The sequence below is a fragment of the Mauremys reevesii genome, linkage group 17, assembly GCF_016161935.1.
Source record: "Mauremys reevesii isolate NIE-2019 linkage group 17, ASM1616193v1, whole genome shotgun sequence".
In the NCBI taxonomy this organism is placed as follows: Eukaryota; Metazoa; Chordata; order Testudines; family Geoemydidae; genus Mauremys; species Mauremys reevesii.
The window spans coordinates 11,875,500-11,893,185 of NC_052639.1; the positions used below are offsets into that span (position 1 = coordinate 11,875,500).

Below are 17,686 nucleotides of genomic sequence, written 5' to 3' on the forward strand. Positions count from 1 at the left end.
GCCCAGCGTGGAGCGCCGATCAACACAGGTGACCATGCAGTCCCAGAATCCAAAAAGAGCTCCAGCATTGACTGTAGGGGAGATACTGAAGCTGATCTTTGTATGGGGAGATGAATCTGTTCTATCAGAACTCCATTCCAAAAGACGAAATGCCAAAACATTTGAAAAAAATCTCCCAGGCTATGATGGAGAGAGGCCACATCAGGGACTCAACACAGTGCTGAAACTTAAGGAGCTGAGACAAGCGTACCAGAAAGCCAAAGAATGAAATGGACGCTCATGGAGGGAGGGGCGGCTGATGACTGTAGCTATCCCACAGTTCCCGCACTCTCCAAAAACCATTTGAATTCTTGGCTGAGTTCCCAAAGCCTGAAGGGTCAAAAACATTGTCACGGGTGGTTCAGGGTATATGTCATTGCCCCCCCTCCCCCGTGAAAGCAAAGGGAAAAAATAATTTCTCGCTTTTTTTCAATGTCACCGTATGTCTACCGGATTCTGCTGGCACATGTTGTGCTGCAGCACTACACAGCAGCATCCCCTTCCCTTCCCTTCCCTTCCAGATGGCAGACGGTACAGTAGGACTGGTATCAGTCATCGTCATCCCGTGAGTGCTCCTGGCTGACCTCGGTGAGGTCGCCCAGGGGCACCTGGGCAAAAATGTGAATGACTCCCAGGTCATTCTCTTCTTTAAGCTTTGTCTAATGGAGATTCAGTCCTGCCTGGAATATCATAGCAGCTGGAGGCTGCCCCCCCTCCTCCTTTGAGCTCTACTTGCAGAGGCAATAAAGTCAGTGTTGTTTCAAATTCCTGCATTCTTTATTACTTCATCACACAAATGGGGGGATAACTGCAACAGTAGCCCAGGAGGGGTGGGGGAGGAGGGAAGCAATGGGTGTGGTTGTTGCAGGGCACCCCTAGAATGGCATGCAGCTCATCATTTCTGCGGATGTCTGGGGCTCTGACCCGGAGTGGCTGTTTGCCTCTCTGGTTCTTTAGTAGGCTTGTCTGATAGTCTAGACAGGACTGACTCTCCTTTAGACAAAACGTAAAGAAGGGAATGACCGGGAGTCATTCCCATTTTTGTCCATGCGTCCCCGGCCGACCTCACCGAGGCCGGCCAGGAGCACCCATGACAGCAGCAGACAGTACATTATGACTGGTCACTGTCATTGTCAACTTGCAAAGCAGCAGATGGGATGGGATGGCTAGTAACTATCTTTGCTAACTTGCAAAAGGCAAGGATGCTGCCGTAGCGCTGCAGTACCGCGCCTGTCAGCACCATCCAGTAGACATACGGTGACAGTGAAAAAGGCTGAACGGGCTCCATGGTTGCCGTGCTATGGCGTCTGCCCGGGCAATCCAGGAAAAGGGCACGAAATGATTGTCTGCCGCTTCTTTCACGGAGGGAGGATTGAGTGACAACATTTACCCAGAATCACCCATGACACTGTTTTTGCCCCATCAGGCATTGGGATCTCAACGCGAATTCCAATGGGCGGGGAGACTCATGGAACTATGGGATAGCTATGGGATAGCTACCCACAATGCAACACTCTGGAAATTGACACTAGCCTCGTACATGGACGCACACCACTTAATTAATGTGCTTAGTGTGGCCACGTGCACTCGACTTTATACAATCTGTTTCCAAAAAACAATTTCTGTAAAATTGGAATAATCCCATAGTGTAGACATACCCTGTGATTAACAACTTTGCTGGCTAATTGAAAGGCTTTGCTGGCTAATTGAAAGGCTGATGGTTCAAACCCAAGTGAAGATGGAGGTGTTTTTTTAGTGATGAGAATCCAGTACATTTTAACAGGCAGAAAAGTGCCTCAATGCTGCTCTAGCCTCATTGGGCAAGCATAAGTGGCACTTTTGCCAGATGCATTGGTGGTATAGTGGTGAGCATAGCTGCCTTCCAAGCAGTTGACCTGGGTTCGATTCCCAGCCAATGCAGGGAAGTGACATTTTCTCTACTGGGAATTGGTTTTATTTCAGTCACGTTGTATCAGTTTATCAATGAAATGAGAGAATCAATGTCCTGCAGGTCATTCAACACACAGTGGAGGAAGAAAGGGGTGGGACTGTACAATGAGCTGTTGGAGTTATCTGGTATTACAATGTTTGGTTTATTTAAAAAAAAATATCTTTACTTCCCTCTCCCTTTTAGACTCAAAGCCTTTAAGGTCAGAAGGGAACAATGTGATCATCTAGTCCGACCTGCTGCACCTTGCAGGCCAAAAGACACCACCCACCCACTCCTGTAATAGACCCGGGAGGGGAGGCAGCTCTGTTCATTGCCCCTACCCCAGGCAGCACATGGAGGCCCTCTGCTCCTCCCCATCAGTGTGCAGAGATGTGCCAGCAGCACTGAGGTGGCTCCCTGCCCACTCTGCCTCCGTCCCTCCGTGCCACTCCCAGAAATGGCCGGCATGTCCCAGCATCCCCTGGGGTGGGGGGGAGTGTCTCCATTCACTGCCTCTGCCCCGAGTACCAACTCCGCAGCGCCCATTGGCCAGGAACTGCAGCCACTGGGAGCTCTGGGGGCAGTGCCTGCAGGCAGCGGCACACGGAGACCCCCTGGCCCCACCCACCTACGAGCTGCTGCCGCAGGGTTGTGTGTACCGGTCACTTTGGGAGCTGCAGTGCCCGGGGTAAGCGCCACCCTCCTGCACTCCAACCCCTCCCCAGCGCAGAGCCAGCACCCCGCACCCAAATGTCCTGCCAGAGCTTTGCTTGTCTTCCTTTCACCCAGAACCATCGTCCTTCTCCTGGGCTGCAAGTAGCCACCCCTGGGAAGCCAAGAGGCAGGCACAGGATTCTGCCTCCCAGCAGCCAACCGCACCTCCCCAGGCTTTGCAGAACGACTGGTGGTGCTCTACTAACCCCACTTAGCCGCACTGAGGCGCTTAGCTTCTGCCCTGCCTTCCTCAGCTTGACTTTCCTCTTTGCCCCATTCCTGCCTCACTCCCGCCTTTGGCAAGTCACACAGAGGAGGCAGCAGGAAGAGCCGGCCGCCATAGGCCAACCTCCCAGGGCAGAGGAGACCAAACCACAAGGCTTCAAAAGGTGACTGGCCAAGATCCTCTAGCTTTCCCCTGCTGATGCCAAGGCTTTTTCCCAGCTCATTTCACCACCCTCTGCCAGGCAGGGGTTGAGTTTATCACAGGTGTTACCCAAAATTGGGCCAGCTAGTAAGCTAATGACCCACCAGAGTTTGGCAGAAAGCAGCACGTTTATTATACTGACAGCTAAGCTCAAAAGAAGAAGCAGGGGGCAGCGGGGGTGACACACTCACACTTGCATACTCACGCTCCCAGGACAGGCACAGCACTGGAGATGTCAGGATTCTGCAAGGTAAGGCAGTCCGGGCAAAGGGCATTCACTGGAGGTACAAGCTTGTGAGTGCTCTCCTGAGCACAGGGCCCCTCCCCCTTTTAAGGGCCTGCACCTCATGGCCTGCGACTAGAGATGACTTGGCTGCATCTGGTTGGTCACACTCCACCCTGGGCAGTGTCCATGCTCTGGGTGTGTGAGTGCTGCCTAATTAGCGTCCCAGACACCTTGTCTACCTGGGAGCTCTTCTGCTCTTCACCCAGAACATTCATCCCACGAGCATTCCAGGAGGGAGCGGGAGGGGAAAAGCCACTTCACAGGCATTCAGAGAGGGAGAGGAGACAAAAGTGGGAGCAGGGGAAGTACAACAGACCTTCTGAGCATAGAAATCACTGCTGCTCCTACAACAGCAGGGACAGGCCAGTAGGAGCTTGGAAAATTAAGCCATTGTGTTTCTGCCTGGTTTTGAACCAGGGACCTTTGCATGTTAGGTAAACGTGATAACCACTACACTGCAGAAACTCTGTCAAAAGCCTTTGCCCCTCCCTTCATAAGTACATAAGAATGGCCATACTGGGTCAGACCAAAGGTCCATCCAACCCCGCATCCTATCTGCCAACAGTGGCCAATGCCAGGTGCCCCAGAGGGACTGAACAGGTAATGATCAAGTGATTTCTCTCCTACCATCCATCTCCACCCTCTAACAAACAGAGGTTAGGGACACCATTCCTTACCCATCCTGGCTAATAGCCATTCATGGACTTAACCTCCATTCATTTATCTGCAAAAAGAAAGAGGAGTACTTGTGGCACCTTAGAGACTAACAAATTTATTTGAGCATAAGCTTTGCTGGGCTAAAACCCACTTCATCGGATGCATGCAGTGGAAATACAGCAGGAAGATATATATATATACAGAAAACATGAAAAAAAATGGGTGTTGCCATACACACTATAACGAGAGTGAGCAGTTAAGGTGAGCTATTATCAGCAGGAGAAAAAAACCTTTTGTAGTGATAATCAGGATGGCACATTTCCAACAGTTGACAAGAAGATGTGAGTAACAGTAGGGGGACAAATAAACAAGAGGAAATAGTTTGACTTTGTGTAATGACCCATCCACTCCCAGTCTTTATTCAAGCCTAATTTAATGGTGTCCACTTTGCAAATTAATTCCACTTCAGCAGTCTCTCATGAGAGTCTGTTTTTGAAGGTTATTTGCTGTAATATTGCAACTTTTAGGTCTGTAAATGCGTGACCAGGAGATTGAAGTGTTCTCCGACTGGTTTTTGAATGTTATAATTCTTGACATGTGATTTGTGTCCATTTATTGTTTTACGTAGAGACTGTCTGGTTTGGCCAATATACATGGTGGAGGGGCATTGCTGGCACATAATAACATATATCACTTTGGTAGATGTGCAGGTGAACGAGCCTCTGATAGTGTGGCTGATGTGATTAGGTCCTATGATGATGTCCCCTGAATAGATATGTGGACAGAGTTGGCTTTGTTGCAAGGATAGGTTCCTGGGTTAGTGTTTCTGCTGTTTGCTTGCTGGTAAGTATTTGCTTCAGGTTGGGGGGCTGTCTGTAAGCAAGGACAGGCCTGTGTCCCAAGATCTGTGAGAGTGAGGCATTGTCCTTCAGGATAGGTTGTAGATGCGCTGGAGAGGTTTTTGTTGGGGGGCTGAAGGTGACGGCTAGTGGGGTTCTGTTACTTTCTTTGTTGGGCCTGTCCTGTAGTAGGTGACTTCTGGGTACTCTTCTGGCTCTGTCAATCTGTTTCTTCATTTCAGCAGGTGGGTAATGTACTTGTAAGAATGCTCGATAGAGATCTTGTAGGTGTTTGTCTCTTTCTGAGGGGTTGGAGCATATGTAGTTGTATTTTAGAGCTTGGCTGTAGACAATGGATTGTGTGGTGTGGTCTGGATGAAAGCTGGAGGCATGTAGGTAAGCATAGCAGTCAATATGTTTCTGGTATAGGGTGGTGTTTATGTGACCATCGCTTATTAGCACAGTAGTGTCCAGGAAGTGGATCTCTTGTGTGGACTGGTCCAGGCTGAGGTTGATGGTGGGATGGAAATTGTTGAAATCATGGTGGAATTCCTCAAAGGTTTTCTTTTTCATGGGTCCAGATGATGAAGATGTCATCAGTGTAGCGCAAGTAGAGTAGGGGCATTAGAGGATGAAAGCTGAGGAAGCGTTGTTCTAAGTCAGCCATAAAAATGTGGGCATACTGTGGGGCCATGCGGGTACCCATAGCAGTGCCGCTGACTTGAAGGTATACATTGTCCCCAAATCTGGAATAGTTGTGGGTGAGGACAAAGTCACAAAGTTCAGCCACCAGGTTTGCCGTGACATTATCAGGGATACTGTTCCTGACGGCTTGTAGTCCATCTTTGTGTGGAACGTTGGTGTAGAGGCCTTCCACATCCATAGTGGCCAGGATGGTGTTTTCTGGAAGATCACCAATGGATTGTAGTTTCCTCAGGAAGTCAGTGGTGTCTCGAAGATAGCTGGGAGTGCTGGTAGCGTAGGGCCTGAGAAGGAGTCTACACAGCCAGACAATCCTGCTGTCACGGTGCCATTGCCTGAAATGATGGGGCATCCAGGATTTCTACGTTTATGGATCTTGGATAGCAGATAGAATACCCCTGCTGCTTTTTTGGCCTGCTGCTTCTCTGTCTGGGATGTTTTTGTCAGTCCTGGCACACAAAAAGGGTATCATTGCAAGCGCCACGAAGGCGAGATGAATTTTTGCCTGCCTTGCTCAGCTTGACTTGCTTCCTCACCCCATTCCTGCCTTAGATCCTGGGTCGCCTGGTGGCTGAAGATGGTCCATTGTCTCGAGCGGTGCCAGAGCCTGACACAGTGCCCTGGGCCGCCTTTGCTCTGCACATGCCGGCCATGCACATTTGCAAATACTTTAAAGATCCTGTCAGTAAGTTCTGGAGACAGTTGCTCACCTTCAGAGGAAGCTCCCTAAAATTGGCCTGTCTCACCCAGTGGTACATTGACCTCTGTTCAGACTGAGCCGAAGGGGGGGGGCTCGCTGCTGTGGCTGCCGCTGCTGTGAGGGTGGCCACTGTTGCGGATGAAGCCATCCTGGAAGCACCTTCCACCTAGCCACCCACTGAAAATCCTGTAGGATGTAAGGTGGGAATAGAAGAACACGGGGGCGGGGCCTTCCTAATCTCCTCCCCTTCCGCCACTATTGGCCATCCCATACCTGGTGCTGCACCCAGTGGGGTAAAAAAATACGCCATATCGGAAGAGTCAGTTGGGTTCTTTATGGTTGTCCCGTCATTCTCCTCGGGCCTGACCTGCCCTCCAGCTCAGCCACCCACTGAAAATTGAAAAACAAAAAGTAGAGCCGCACAAGTCTTCAAAGCCCACCAGGCCCAACCACCATTTCTAATACAGCAGAAAAGCCGCACTTCTCCTGACTAGGTAGGGACGTCCTATGGCCCCACAAGAAGTGGAAGGTCATCGTGTTCGGTCTCAGCAGCATTCGTGGAGCAGGGGGAAACACATGGCTGAGGTTAATGACAAGGTCCCCTTACGCCACCGGCTGAGCCATTCCTCACAGGCCAGCAACCATTTCTCCCAGTTCGCGTTCCCCACCTCGTCCCCAACCGAACGCTAGAAGGCCCAGCCATCAACCTGCAAACTCTTGCTGCCCTCCTCTTCCGCCCTGACTGATAGGGGGGAGTATTGAGCCTCCCTCCCTTAGGCCCTTCAGCATCCCTGGGGAACACCAACACCGCCCAAGTGACTTTGGGCCAGTAGGTCAACCAATAGGGCTGCCTCCTAGGCCAGCCTGCAGCCCAGCTTCAGGACTCAGAGGAAATGGAGCTCGCATCCCTACCTACAGGACTCCAGGCACGGCCAGGCTTCTGGATCAAACGTCCCCTCTTGTGCTCAAGTCACAACAGCTAGCGGGTAAAAGACAGGCTTTCATGGCCTTTGAGAAAGCAAGATCGAGCCTTGGAAGACCCAGCAGGGTTTGTGGCACAGGAATTGTCCTCAGATCCCACCGAGACTTCAGCTCAGATTGCAGGATTCAAAGTCCCGAGTGCTGCCCTTACACCATGGGACCAATAGGGAACCCCCAGACCTCTGCTGAGCTCTGGTGTGGATGACCCTGTGGGGGCAGCCCTGCCTTTACTCACCAAGTTGGCCTGCAGCAGTTTGCTGCAGCTCCCAGAGGCCTTTCTTAAACCAGACTGAGAGGCCAGTGGGCATGTGAGGAAGTTGCCCCTTCAGTCCCAGGCAGTACATGGCCCTTCCTAGGAAAGAACAAGTCCTGGGGGAAAAGGTGATGTCAAATAACAACTTGGAGAGATGCCTTCTTTCCTTCTGTGGGGAACTGTTCCCTTTTTACCTGACCAGGAACTTGAACCCTGGACTCTCAGATTAAAAGTCTGATACTCTGCCAGCTGAGCTAGCCAGGCTTACACATAAATGAAGCAAATTTCATGAAGAAGAGAAACTAGTCATGAAAATGAAGGCAGGAAACAATACAGAAAACCTGCTACTCTCACTCTCTTAGCAGTCCTAGCCCCAGCCTGCTCCTCCATCCGGCGCCCTGAGGTCTTATTCTTTTTTCAGTTAAATATCAAATCCAGGAGAAAACACAGTTATACAAAGCAAAATGAAATCACAAACAGAAATGTCATTGGAAATACAGAAATAAAAAAGGAAAATGCAATCCCCATCACTTTATCGTGTCTGGGCCATTCCTGTATCGAGAGCCCCCGCGAAGGTCCCTGTCTGCTTACAAGAAACCTGGAGGAACTCATACCACAGCCTGAACATGAAACTCAACTGCTCCCAGGTGCTGCAGTAAAACCCTTTCCCTGCTGTGACGTTGCACTCCATAGGATTTTATGAAAATATGCTAATGAGTGTGAATATAATGTAACTGGAACATTCTTCATGCAAAAGTTCTCTTGTAAGGTATCATTACACAGCTTATAATCTACTGTGTGTGTTCATCCTATTTGTATGAACCGATCATTCCTGTATCTGAAACTAGAAATATGAACTATAACTCTGAGGTCCTGTTGTAATGATGCAAAGTGTGGGCCATTAATAGTGGTTTGGACTCTTGATGGCTCCGATCAACCAGGACAATTGACTGGAGATGGCTCTGTCCTGCACCATCTGTGAGTCAGGCCAGGAAGAATGAAGGCTTGGGGGTCTCACAGGACATGTGACCATGTCACCTGGTACAGGAATCCATCTTAAACCTGGGGCTCTTCCCCAAGAGAGAGACAAGAATTCCTGCCTTGTACCAAAGCTGTATAAGGGGGTGGAACTGAACAAACATGGCTGCAGTCATGAGACATCCCCTAGCTACCACCTGAGCTGGAACACGGACTATACGAGGTGAAAAGATTGGGCCCAGACATAAAATAAGTCTAGTCTGCAAAAGAAGCTTATTGGAAGATCTCTGAGGGTGAGATTTGATCTGTATTGAGTTTCATACTGTATTAGGCTTGGGCTTGCATGTTTTTGTTTTATTTTGCTCTGTGAAAAATACAAGGTCCATAGAGAAGGAAAAGAAAATGCCCTAGAAAAGTCTGTGTGTGTGTGTGTGTGTGTGAGATGGGTGGGAGGGTGTCTAGAAACCACTTTCCTCTAGTTTCTTTTCTCTGATTTCCTGTAGAAAATCTGAAGCAGGGAGCAAAAGCCATTGCCTTCTCTGAGGCTTGAACTCAGGACCTTCAGATTATGAGACTGACACGCTGCCAACTGCGCTAAGAAGGCTTGGAAAAGTTTTAGGCTCAGTGTTTATAGGACCCTCCTACAGCAGTGACTGGGGCAGGGAAGGAGCCAGAGATGTGCTGGAAGAAGCAGGAGCTCTGGTGACCAGAGACTTTTCATGGCAGCTTTCACAGCAGCAAAGAAATCAATTCAGGCTGCCAGTGAACAATCTACTGGAACTAATGGCAGCACAGGGGGGATGTTTCCAAGCTATGCACCTACTTCCACATTTTAGAACTTACTCTCCTTTTCCTAGTAGGGCACTTTCCATGCAAATTAAGCAAAGCAAGTTGGGGAAACTACACAGGTAATAAAACCAGTGCTCTAAATAAGGCTTGAATTCATAATCCCAGCAGTAGCCCCTCTGCGCTAACCAGTTGCACCACTGCAGGTGCCTCTTAGGCAAAGCTGGGAAGCAGGCAGTTATCAGTCTCTGTGATTCAGACCTTTGCCTGGTAATTGAAAGGTTGATGCATCAAACCTAACTCAAGATGCGGCTTTTCAGCCATGAGACTCCAGGACATTTTGACAGAAAGAAAATCTCCTCTGTTTTGGTTTAGCCCCATTTGACTCCTTCTGCTCGTCTTCTCCCCCTCCCTCCAGTCTCTTTCCTTCCCATTGGGGCCATGCAGAGAGGAGCCCCAGTCAGTCTCTGTCACAGAGGCTGTATCCCATAAAGGGAGGGAGGGAGGGGTTGCTCCAAAACACTGATAATGGGGGGGAGGGGTGGGCATGGTTAGGGGAGAAAGGATGGAGAATTAACAGTGGGGCCCAGAGAGATTCCCCCAGATTGGGAGATCCTGCTGCCCCCATCAGCCAGCTGTGGGAAGAACAACTTGGGATTGCTTGGGAAGCCACCTTTAAAAACACAAGTGTAACATTCTAGTTACATTTTAATAACACCAAAGCCTCCTCAATCCCAGGGTCACGATCACTGGAATGATTTTGCCTTGATATTTTACCAGCCGCAGACACAAAGCGAGTCAAATTACAGTTTCCGGTCGGAGTCAGTGCACACACAAGAATCCGGAGGCTTTTAATTCCTTAGGTTCTGCTGCCATTTCATTTCTGTCCTGTTCCAAGATTTATCATTGTGCAAAGCAACGTTAGGCCCTTGGGAGTGTCCCCCTCAGTGCTGCCTGCCACCCCTGGGCAATTTAAAAGGGCCCAGGGACCCCCGCCACCACCGCCAGCAGCACAAGGGGACTAAGGCGGTTTCTTGCCCGCCTCACTCCATGTGGCACACCACTCCCGGAAACGGCTGGCACCTCCCTGGTGTGGGGGAGGTCTCCGTACGCTGCCCTGCCCTGAGTGCCAACTCTGCCAGCTGTGGCAATGGGAGCTGCGGGGGTGAAGTCTGCGGGCAGCCATGCACAGAGACACCCCTGGCCCTCCCGCTTAGGGGCTGCTGCCAGAGGAGGGTGCAGGTTGCTTTTGGGAGATGCCCGAGGTAAATGCTGCACCCCTCACCCTCTCCTGCACCCCCAACCCAGACCCCACACCTGCACCCAAACTCCCTCCAAGAGCTTGCCCCCTGCACACCCTCCTGCAGCACAACCCCCTGACTGAGCCCAGACCCTGCACCCAAACTCTCCCAGAGCCCAGCCCCTCTCCCTCCCACACCCAAACTCCCTCCCAGAGCCTTAGGCACGTGTGTGTGGGGGGTGGGGCAGGACTTGGTCCCATTCTGGGCACCACCAAAAATTGTACAAACCTGCCGCCCCTGTCCAGCCCAACCTTCTGCTGATGCACCTCAGCCCACACCCCTGCAGGGTTTGAAGCTTCCATTGCTTAAATTCCAGGACACTGAGGGATTTCAGCTCCCCTTTGCCCAGAGGGAACTTCACCCCACTCCCAGCCAGGTTCTTGTCCATGGGATCACTGTAGGGGGGCTGGGTCCCGCTGGGTTTTTCTCTCTGTGACAGGCCAGGGTGCAATAACTGGGGCATCTGAGCACCCAGGACCTTCTGTGGGGCTGCCATTCCCCTTCCCCTTCTGTGGTCTCATCAGTCATTGACTCCAGCCTTTTTTCTATCCATCATCAGCATCATCCCAAGCAAACTGCACTCGCCTCAAAAAGACAGTGTCCCCTGGTGGGTGTAAATCACTGACCTCTCTCCTCTCTGAGCACTGACTGCCCCTGTGTTTCCTTGCCTCTCAGTCTGTGCAGATGGGACCTTTCCTCCAGTGCTGGAGGATCTGCCCTTCTCATCTACCCTTGTCCCAAGCAGCACAGCAGGTGGGAATCTTAAATGTACCAAGGTGACTTAGGAGCAGAAACCACCCCCAGACCTTCCATGCAATTGGCACTTGCCCTCACTGAGCAGGATTGAAACTGGTGCAGGGAGACTGCTGGGCCACATCCTCTGGGCATGAGCAAAGCACCAGGGTGAAAAATGAACTTGGAGATGCTGGGGATTGAACCCAGGGCCTCATACATGCAAAGCATGTGCTCTACCACTGAGCTACATCCCCAGATGGTTTAGGTGGGCTATGGGTTACACTCAGAGCCCTCCTGTTTCCACTGCATCCAGTGACCTATAAGCCTCATGAGAAGCCCATTCCCTCTCTGAGGGCCAATCCTGCTCTCCTGGAGGTTAATTGTTCATAGGGTCACTTTGCAGCAGGGCCAGATTCTATGTGTGGGGCAGAGAGAGTTTGTGCCCTGGACTCAGGGTGCAGAGATACGCTCAGCCCTCTCCCCTGCATTGGGTGGGGGGTGCTGCCACCCCGTGCTGCAAGGTCATGGTGGGGGACGCTGTGAGCAGCTCAACACCTACCCTGGCGGCAGAAGCGGGGTGGGGAGCTCCAGATGTTTCCACCTGCCTGTGAAGTCCAGCTTTCCCCAGCACATTCACTGCGGTGCAATTGGGTCACTGTTTCCATGGCTGAACAGCAAAGAATCATTCCCAGTTTCCTTCTATCGACAGCAGGATTAGCCTGTGTCAGTGGTTAATGAGGTGGATCTTGTGGTAGATTGTTATTCATTCCCACCTTGACAATTCACACAGTCCCTTTCCTACTCAAATCCCCAGCACCTCGGTGATCCTGGTAGCAGGGGTTGGGTCCTGAGATTTTCAGGGTCCTTTTTCCCCTCCACCTGGAGTGAACTCAGCTTTTCCCCCATCCCAGACAATCCATGAAATAACAACAGGGGCATAAAGAAAGAGGGGAGGGAACATCTCACAGCCAGGGCTGGATGTGCCCAGGGCCCCCTGCTTGTCCATTGTTTCCATGGAATTTGGCCCCCTGCTTTGCACAAGGGACAGAGAAAGATCTTGCTGTTCCTGTGTCTGTGCAAGGAAAATTGTGCTTCCCTAGGAAAGAGAGGCGGGAAATGGCCCCATGGTGGGACAATATCCTCAGGATTAAGACCTAAGGACTCAGGCTGAGACCTGATAGAACTGCACGCATCTGGGATTTAACAAATTGTCTTCCCTGGAGCAGGGCCAGATCCAGCGTTTTTGCCGCCCCAAGCAGAGGGGAAAAAGCTGCAATCAGCAGCAAGTCCTTCCTCCAAGAGGGCCAAACTGCTGCTGAAGCCTCCCTTTCCTTTGGTCGCCCCAGGCACCTGCTTGCTGCTGTGGTGCCTGAAGTCAGCCCTGCCATGGAGACAGTGGGAAGATGGGGGCATCAGGAAAATACCATGGATTCGTTTACATTGCAAGTGAAGAATAACTGAAGCATTTCTGGTTTAAAGTCACTTTTCCCTGACTGGGAATTGAACCCAGGCCTTGGCAGTGAGAGTGCCAAATCCTAACCACTAGACCACCAGGGAGCTGATGTTTTTTTTTTTCTCTCTTATGCTACACTTTCTTAGGCTACTTTCTATCCACTTTCTGAAACTGCTCCATTGTCCATTCCCTGAGGGGCTGGGAGCAGAAAGTGCAGGAATCCCTGTACTCAGGGTCACAACCTGAGCCCAACCCAAGCCACTGAAACAAACTCAAATCATGCTTCCTCCAGCAGGATCACAGAGCCACACAAAAACCCCATGAGAAACAATCCTCCTCTGTCTTCATTTACCCCATCACAACCCTCTCAGCAGCCCGCTCTTGCAGGAAGGACACTGATTTGATAGGAGCTCTGGCATAGAGACCAAGGGAGGGGTGTTGCTCCCCCTGGGTGTGAGCTGATCACATTCTGATTCCATGTAACGGGCCTCTGAGCTTTGCCATCTTGTGAGTTCTGAGTGCTGAGACCCCTGGACCCTTCTGCTGGGAGCATGGTGATTGCACAACAGCTGCAAGCCCTTTTCCTGTCTCCTTGTCCTCCTCGGCTTCCCAGATCTTCCCCACAAATGGTTCTATCAGGCGCTGGAGGGAGCTAAGGACCTGCAGGTTTCCTCACCTACCTCTTAAGGCAAACAGTGATTCCCTTCTCTGACACTCCTGGGTCAGGCTTCTTTTGAGTTTTTCCTCAGGGACCTGATTCCCTGTGAAAATGTGTGTGGGGAACTGGCTTGTCTACCCTCTCTGGGAGCTGAGAAGCTTTTTCAGACTCTCCCCCACTAGATGAGTCCAACAGCACCTCCCACTGGTGGGAGAATCCTAAATGCCACCCTCCCCGCTGGTTACTCTGACCAGCTGATGGTGACAGCATGTTAAATCAACCCCAGCTCTCTGGGCTAGAGAGCAGCATCTAACCAGCCTTGTGACAGCTCCGGTTTGCTCGCTGGAGCCATAATGAACCAGGAAAGAAGGCAAATGTCAGACAGGGAACCTCAGCTCCGCAAATAAATGCCCTCAGGGCTCCTTCTACACTGCGACTGGGCACTTGACTGACTTCAAATCCGGCCAGCCCAGTTGATAGAGCATGAGACTCTTAATCCTGCCAGCATGAGTTTAAGCCCCATATTGGGCAGCAGCAACAGCTCTTAGGTGTCACTCTTATGCTTATAGTCACAGCCCAAAATGAAATAAATTCTCTGTCCGCTCTACAATCTAAGGCAGATCAGGTTCCTTCCTCTCTGAGCTTCAGTAAAACATGAAGAGAGAACAAATAGAATTTCCTCCTCTTCCATTCTACCCCAGGCAAGAAGAGGGGATAATAACCATTTAACAGATGACTGCAGAGAGAAAAGTTTGGTCTTTATAAATAGGATGATGATCAATTGGTCTCCATGTCCACTGACGGTAGGACAAGAAGTAATGGGCTTAATCTGCAGCCAGGGAGATTTACGTTAGATGCTGGGAACAGCTTTCTAACTCTGAGGGTACGTCTACACTACGGGACTATTCCGAATTTGCATAAACCGGTTTTGTAAAACAGATTTTATAAAATCGAGTGCGCGCGGCCACACTAAACACATTAAATCGGTGTTGTGCGTCCATGGTCCGAGGCTAGCGTCGATTTCTGGAGCGTTGCACTGTGGGTAGCTATCCCGTAGCTATCCCATAGTTCCCGCAGCCTCCCCCGCCCCTTGGCATTTCCGGGTTGAGATCCCAGTGCCTGATGGGGCAAAAATCATTTTCGCGGGTGGTTCTGGGTACAGCCTCACCCCACCCACCCACCCAGAAAGCGGCAGACAACCGGTTAGCGCCGTTTTTTGGTGGTGAACAGTGCAGACGCCATAGCACAGCAAGCATGGACCCTGCTCAGCTCCATACCGCAATCGTGAATGTTTTAAACACCTCGCGCACTCTCGTGCAGTATATGCTGAACCAGGACCTTCGAACCGAGGCGAGTAAGAGGCGGATACGGCAGCGCGGCGATGACAGTGATGAGGACGTAGACACAGAATTCTCTCAAACCGCGGGCCCCGGCGCTTTGGAGATCCTGATGGTAATGGGGCAGATTCTATCCATTGAACGCCGATTTTGGGCCCGGGAAACAAGCACTGACTGGTGGGACCGCATTGTGTTGCAGGTGTGGGACGATTCCCAGTGGCTGCGAAACTTTCGCATGCGTAAGGGCACTTTCATGGAACTTTGTGACTTGCTTGCCCCTGCCCTGAAACGCCATAATACCAAGATGAGAGCAGCCCTCACAGTAGAGAAGCGAGTGGCGATAGCCCTGTGGAAGCTTGCAACGCCAGACAGCTACCGGTCAGTCGGGAATCAATTTGGAGTTGGAAAATCTACTGTGGGGGCTGCTGTGATGCAAGTAGCCAAAGCAATCACTAAGCTGCTGCTACGAAAGGTTGTGACTCTGGGAAACGTGCAGGCCATAGTGGATGGCTTTGCTGCAATGGGATTCCCTAACTGTGGGGGGGCGATAGATGGAACCCATATCCCTATCTTGGCACCGCAGCACCAGGGTACCCAGTACGTAAACCGGAAGGGGTACTTTTCAATGGTGCTGCAAGCACTGGTGGATCACAAGGGACGTTTCACAAACATCCACGCGGGATGGCCAGGAGGGTTCATGACGCCGCGTATTCAGAAGCACTACTCTGTTTAAACGGCTGCAGCAAGGGAATTACTTCCCAGACCAGAAAATAACAGTTGGGGATGTTGAAATGCCTGTCGTTATCCTGGGGACCCAGCCTACCCCTTGATGCCATGGCTCATGAAGCCATACACAGGCAGCCTGGACAGTGGTCAGGATCTGTTCAATTACAGGCTGAGCAAGTGCAGAATGGTGGTGGAATGTGCATTTGGCCGTTTAAAGGCTCGCTGGCGCACATTACTGACTCGCTCAGACCTCAGCCAAACCAATGTCCCCTATGTTATTGCTGCTTGCTGTATTCTCCACAATCTCTGTGAGTGTAAGGGGGAGACCTTTATGGCGGGGTGGGAGGCTGAGGCAAATCACCTGGCCGCTGATTACGCGCAGCCAGACACCAGGGAGATTAGAAGAGCACACCAGGAAGCGGTGCGCATCAGAGAAGCTTTGAAAATGAGCTTCATCAATGGCCAGGGTACAGTGTGACTGCTGTGTTTGTTGATGAACACCCAACCCCCTTGATTGACTCAGTCCCTGTAAGCAACTCCCCCTCCCCTTCGAGTACAGCTTACTTATGCAAATAAAGTCACTCTCATTTAAAAAGCATGAATTCTTTATTAATTCATTATAAAAAGAGGGAGAGAAGTAAGGGTGTGCTTTGGGAGGAGGAAAGGAGGGATGGAGAAGGCCATTAAAAAAAAATTCAGAGTAACGACATCCTTCTGGTTGGGCTGTCCACGGGGGTGGAGTGGGCGGGTGCACGGAGCCTCCCCCCACGCGTTCTTACACGTCTGGGTGAGGAGGCTAAGGAACATGGTGAGGGGGGAGGGTGGTTATACAGGGGCTGCAGCGGCACTCTGTGATCCTGCAGCCGTTCCTGAAGCTCCACAAGACGCCGGAGCATGTCAGTTTGATCACGCAGCAGCCCCAGAGTTGCATCCCGCCACCGCTGATCTTCCTGCCGCAACCGCTGATTTTCCTGCCGGTCTTCCTGCCGCCACCTCTCATCTCGGTTGTCCCTCCTGTCCTCACGTTCACTGGCCTCTTTCCTGTAATTTGAAACCACGTCCTTCCACTCATTCAGATGAGCTCTTTCATTGCGTGTAACTTCCATAATATCCGAGAACATCTCATCTCGCGTCTTCTTTTTCCTCCGCCTTATCTGTGCTAGCCTTTGGGATGGAGGAGGGATGGTTGAAAACTTGCAGCTGCATGAGGGAGATAAATATTTAGAAAGATACATTTTACAGAACAATGGTTATACTGTTTCACAGTGAACATCACTATTCACCTAGCACATGTGATTTCCCTACAAGGTCGCATTTTTCATCTTAATAGTGACTGCTTGCAGCTCTGGGGTTACAGATCTCACAGACACATCAGGTCCAGGCATCAGAATTCAGCTTGCATGCGGCCATGGTAAGCCACTGTCTCAGTGATTTACCCCTCCCCCCCAACGCATGGCTAATACCACGCTAGCTCCCTGCTAATCAACAACCTTCCTCCCCACCCACTGCGTGTCCGGTAGCTTGGGGAAGATCGCCTCGCTGGTGACCAAACAGAAAAGATCATTGGCATTTCACTCCTCCCCTCCCCCCGCTTCGCTACGTGCAGGAAAGTGTTTTTTTTAAGCTGCTGCATTCCACGAACCCAGTAGAGAAATGGCCACCCCCCTTACTTAAATTCCTGATTTTTAACCAGGTTATCCTGAACGATATCACTTTGCTGAGGATAACAGAACAAGATAAAGAGCGGATGCTTCTTGAATGCCAGCAGTCCCCGGGACCATACACTGCGATGCTTTGCCACGCAATGATCCCTGATTACTTGCTACATGCATGGCATGGTAAAGTGTCCTACCATGGTGGGCGGAACAAGGATGCCTTGCCCAGAAACCTTCTGCAAAGGCTTCTGGAGTACCTACAGGAGCGCTTCATCGAGATGTCCCTGGAGGATTTCCTCTCAATCCCCGGACATGTTAACAAACTTTTCTAAGTAACTATACTGTCTGCGAATGCATCCCAAGTCCTCAGGGCAAATCAATCATTAAAAAAGGCTTGCTTAAAAAACACTGTTTGCTATTTGCAAAGGTACACTCACCAGAGCTCCCTTCCATGGCGTCATTCTCTGGAATAGTTGCTTGTGAGGGCTGGGAGCAGGGTAATTCCGTCAGGGTGATAAAAAGCTCCTGG

General features: G+C 50.9%; 4 non-coding genes across 4 annotated transcripts; 1 reads left to right on the plus strand and 3 right to left on the minus strand.

Annotated features, from left to right (window-relative positions):
- Positions 1–1,887: 1,887 nt before the first annotated feature.
- On the plus strand, positions 1,888–1,959 carry TRNAG-UCC. The gene has a single exon. It is a non-coding gene; the product is annotated as a tRNA-Gly (tRNA).
- Positions 1,960–9,037: 7,078 nt separating this feature from the next.
- On the minus strand, positions 9,038–9,110 carry TRNAM-CAU. The gene has a single exon. It is a non-coding gene; the product is annotated as a tRNA-Met (tRNA).
- A 2,400-nt stretch (positions 9,111–11,510) lies between these two features.
- On the minus strand, positions 11,511–11,582 carry TRNAA-UGC. Its single transcript has one exon. It is a non-coding gene; the product is annotated as a tRNA-Ala (tRNA).
- Positions 11,583–12,813: 1,231 nt separating this feature from the next.
- TRNAE-CUC lies at positions 12,814–12,885 on the minus strand. The gene has a single exon. It is a non-coding gene; the product is annotated as a tRNA-Glu (tRNA).
- Positions 12,886–17,686: the final 4,801 nt, after the last annotated feature.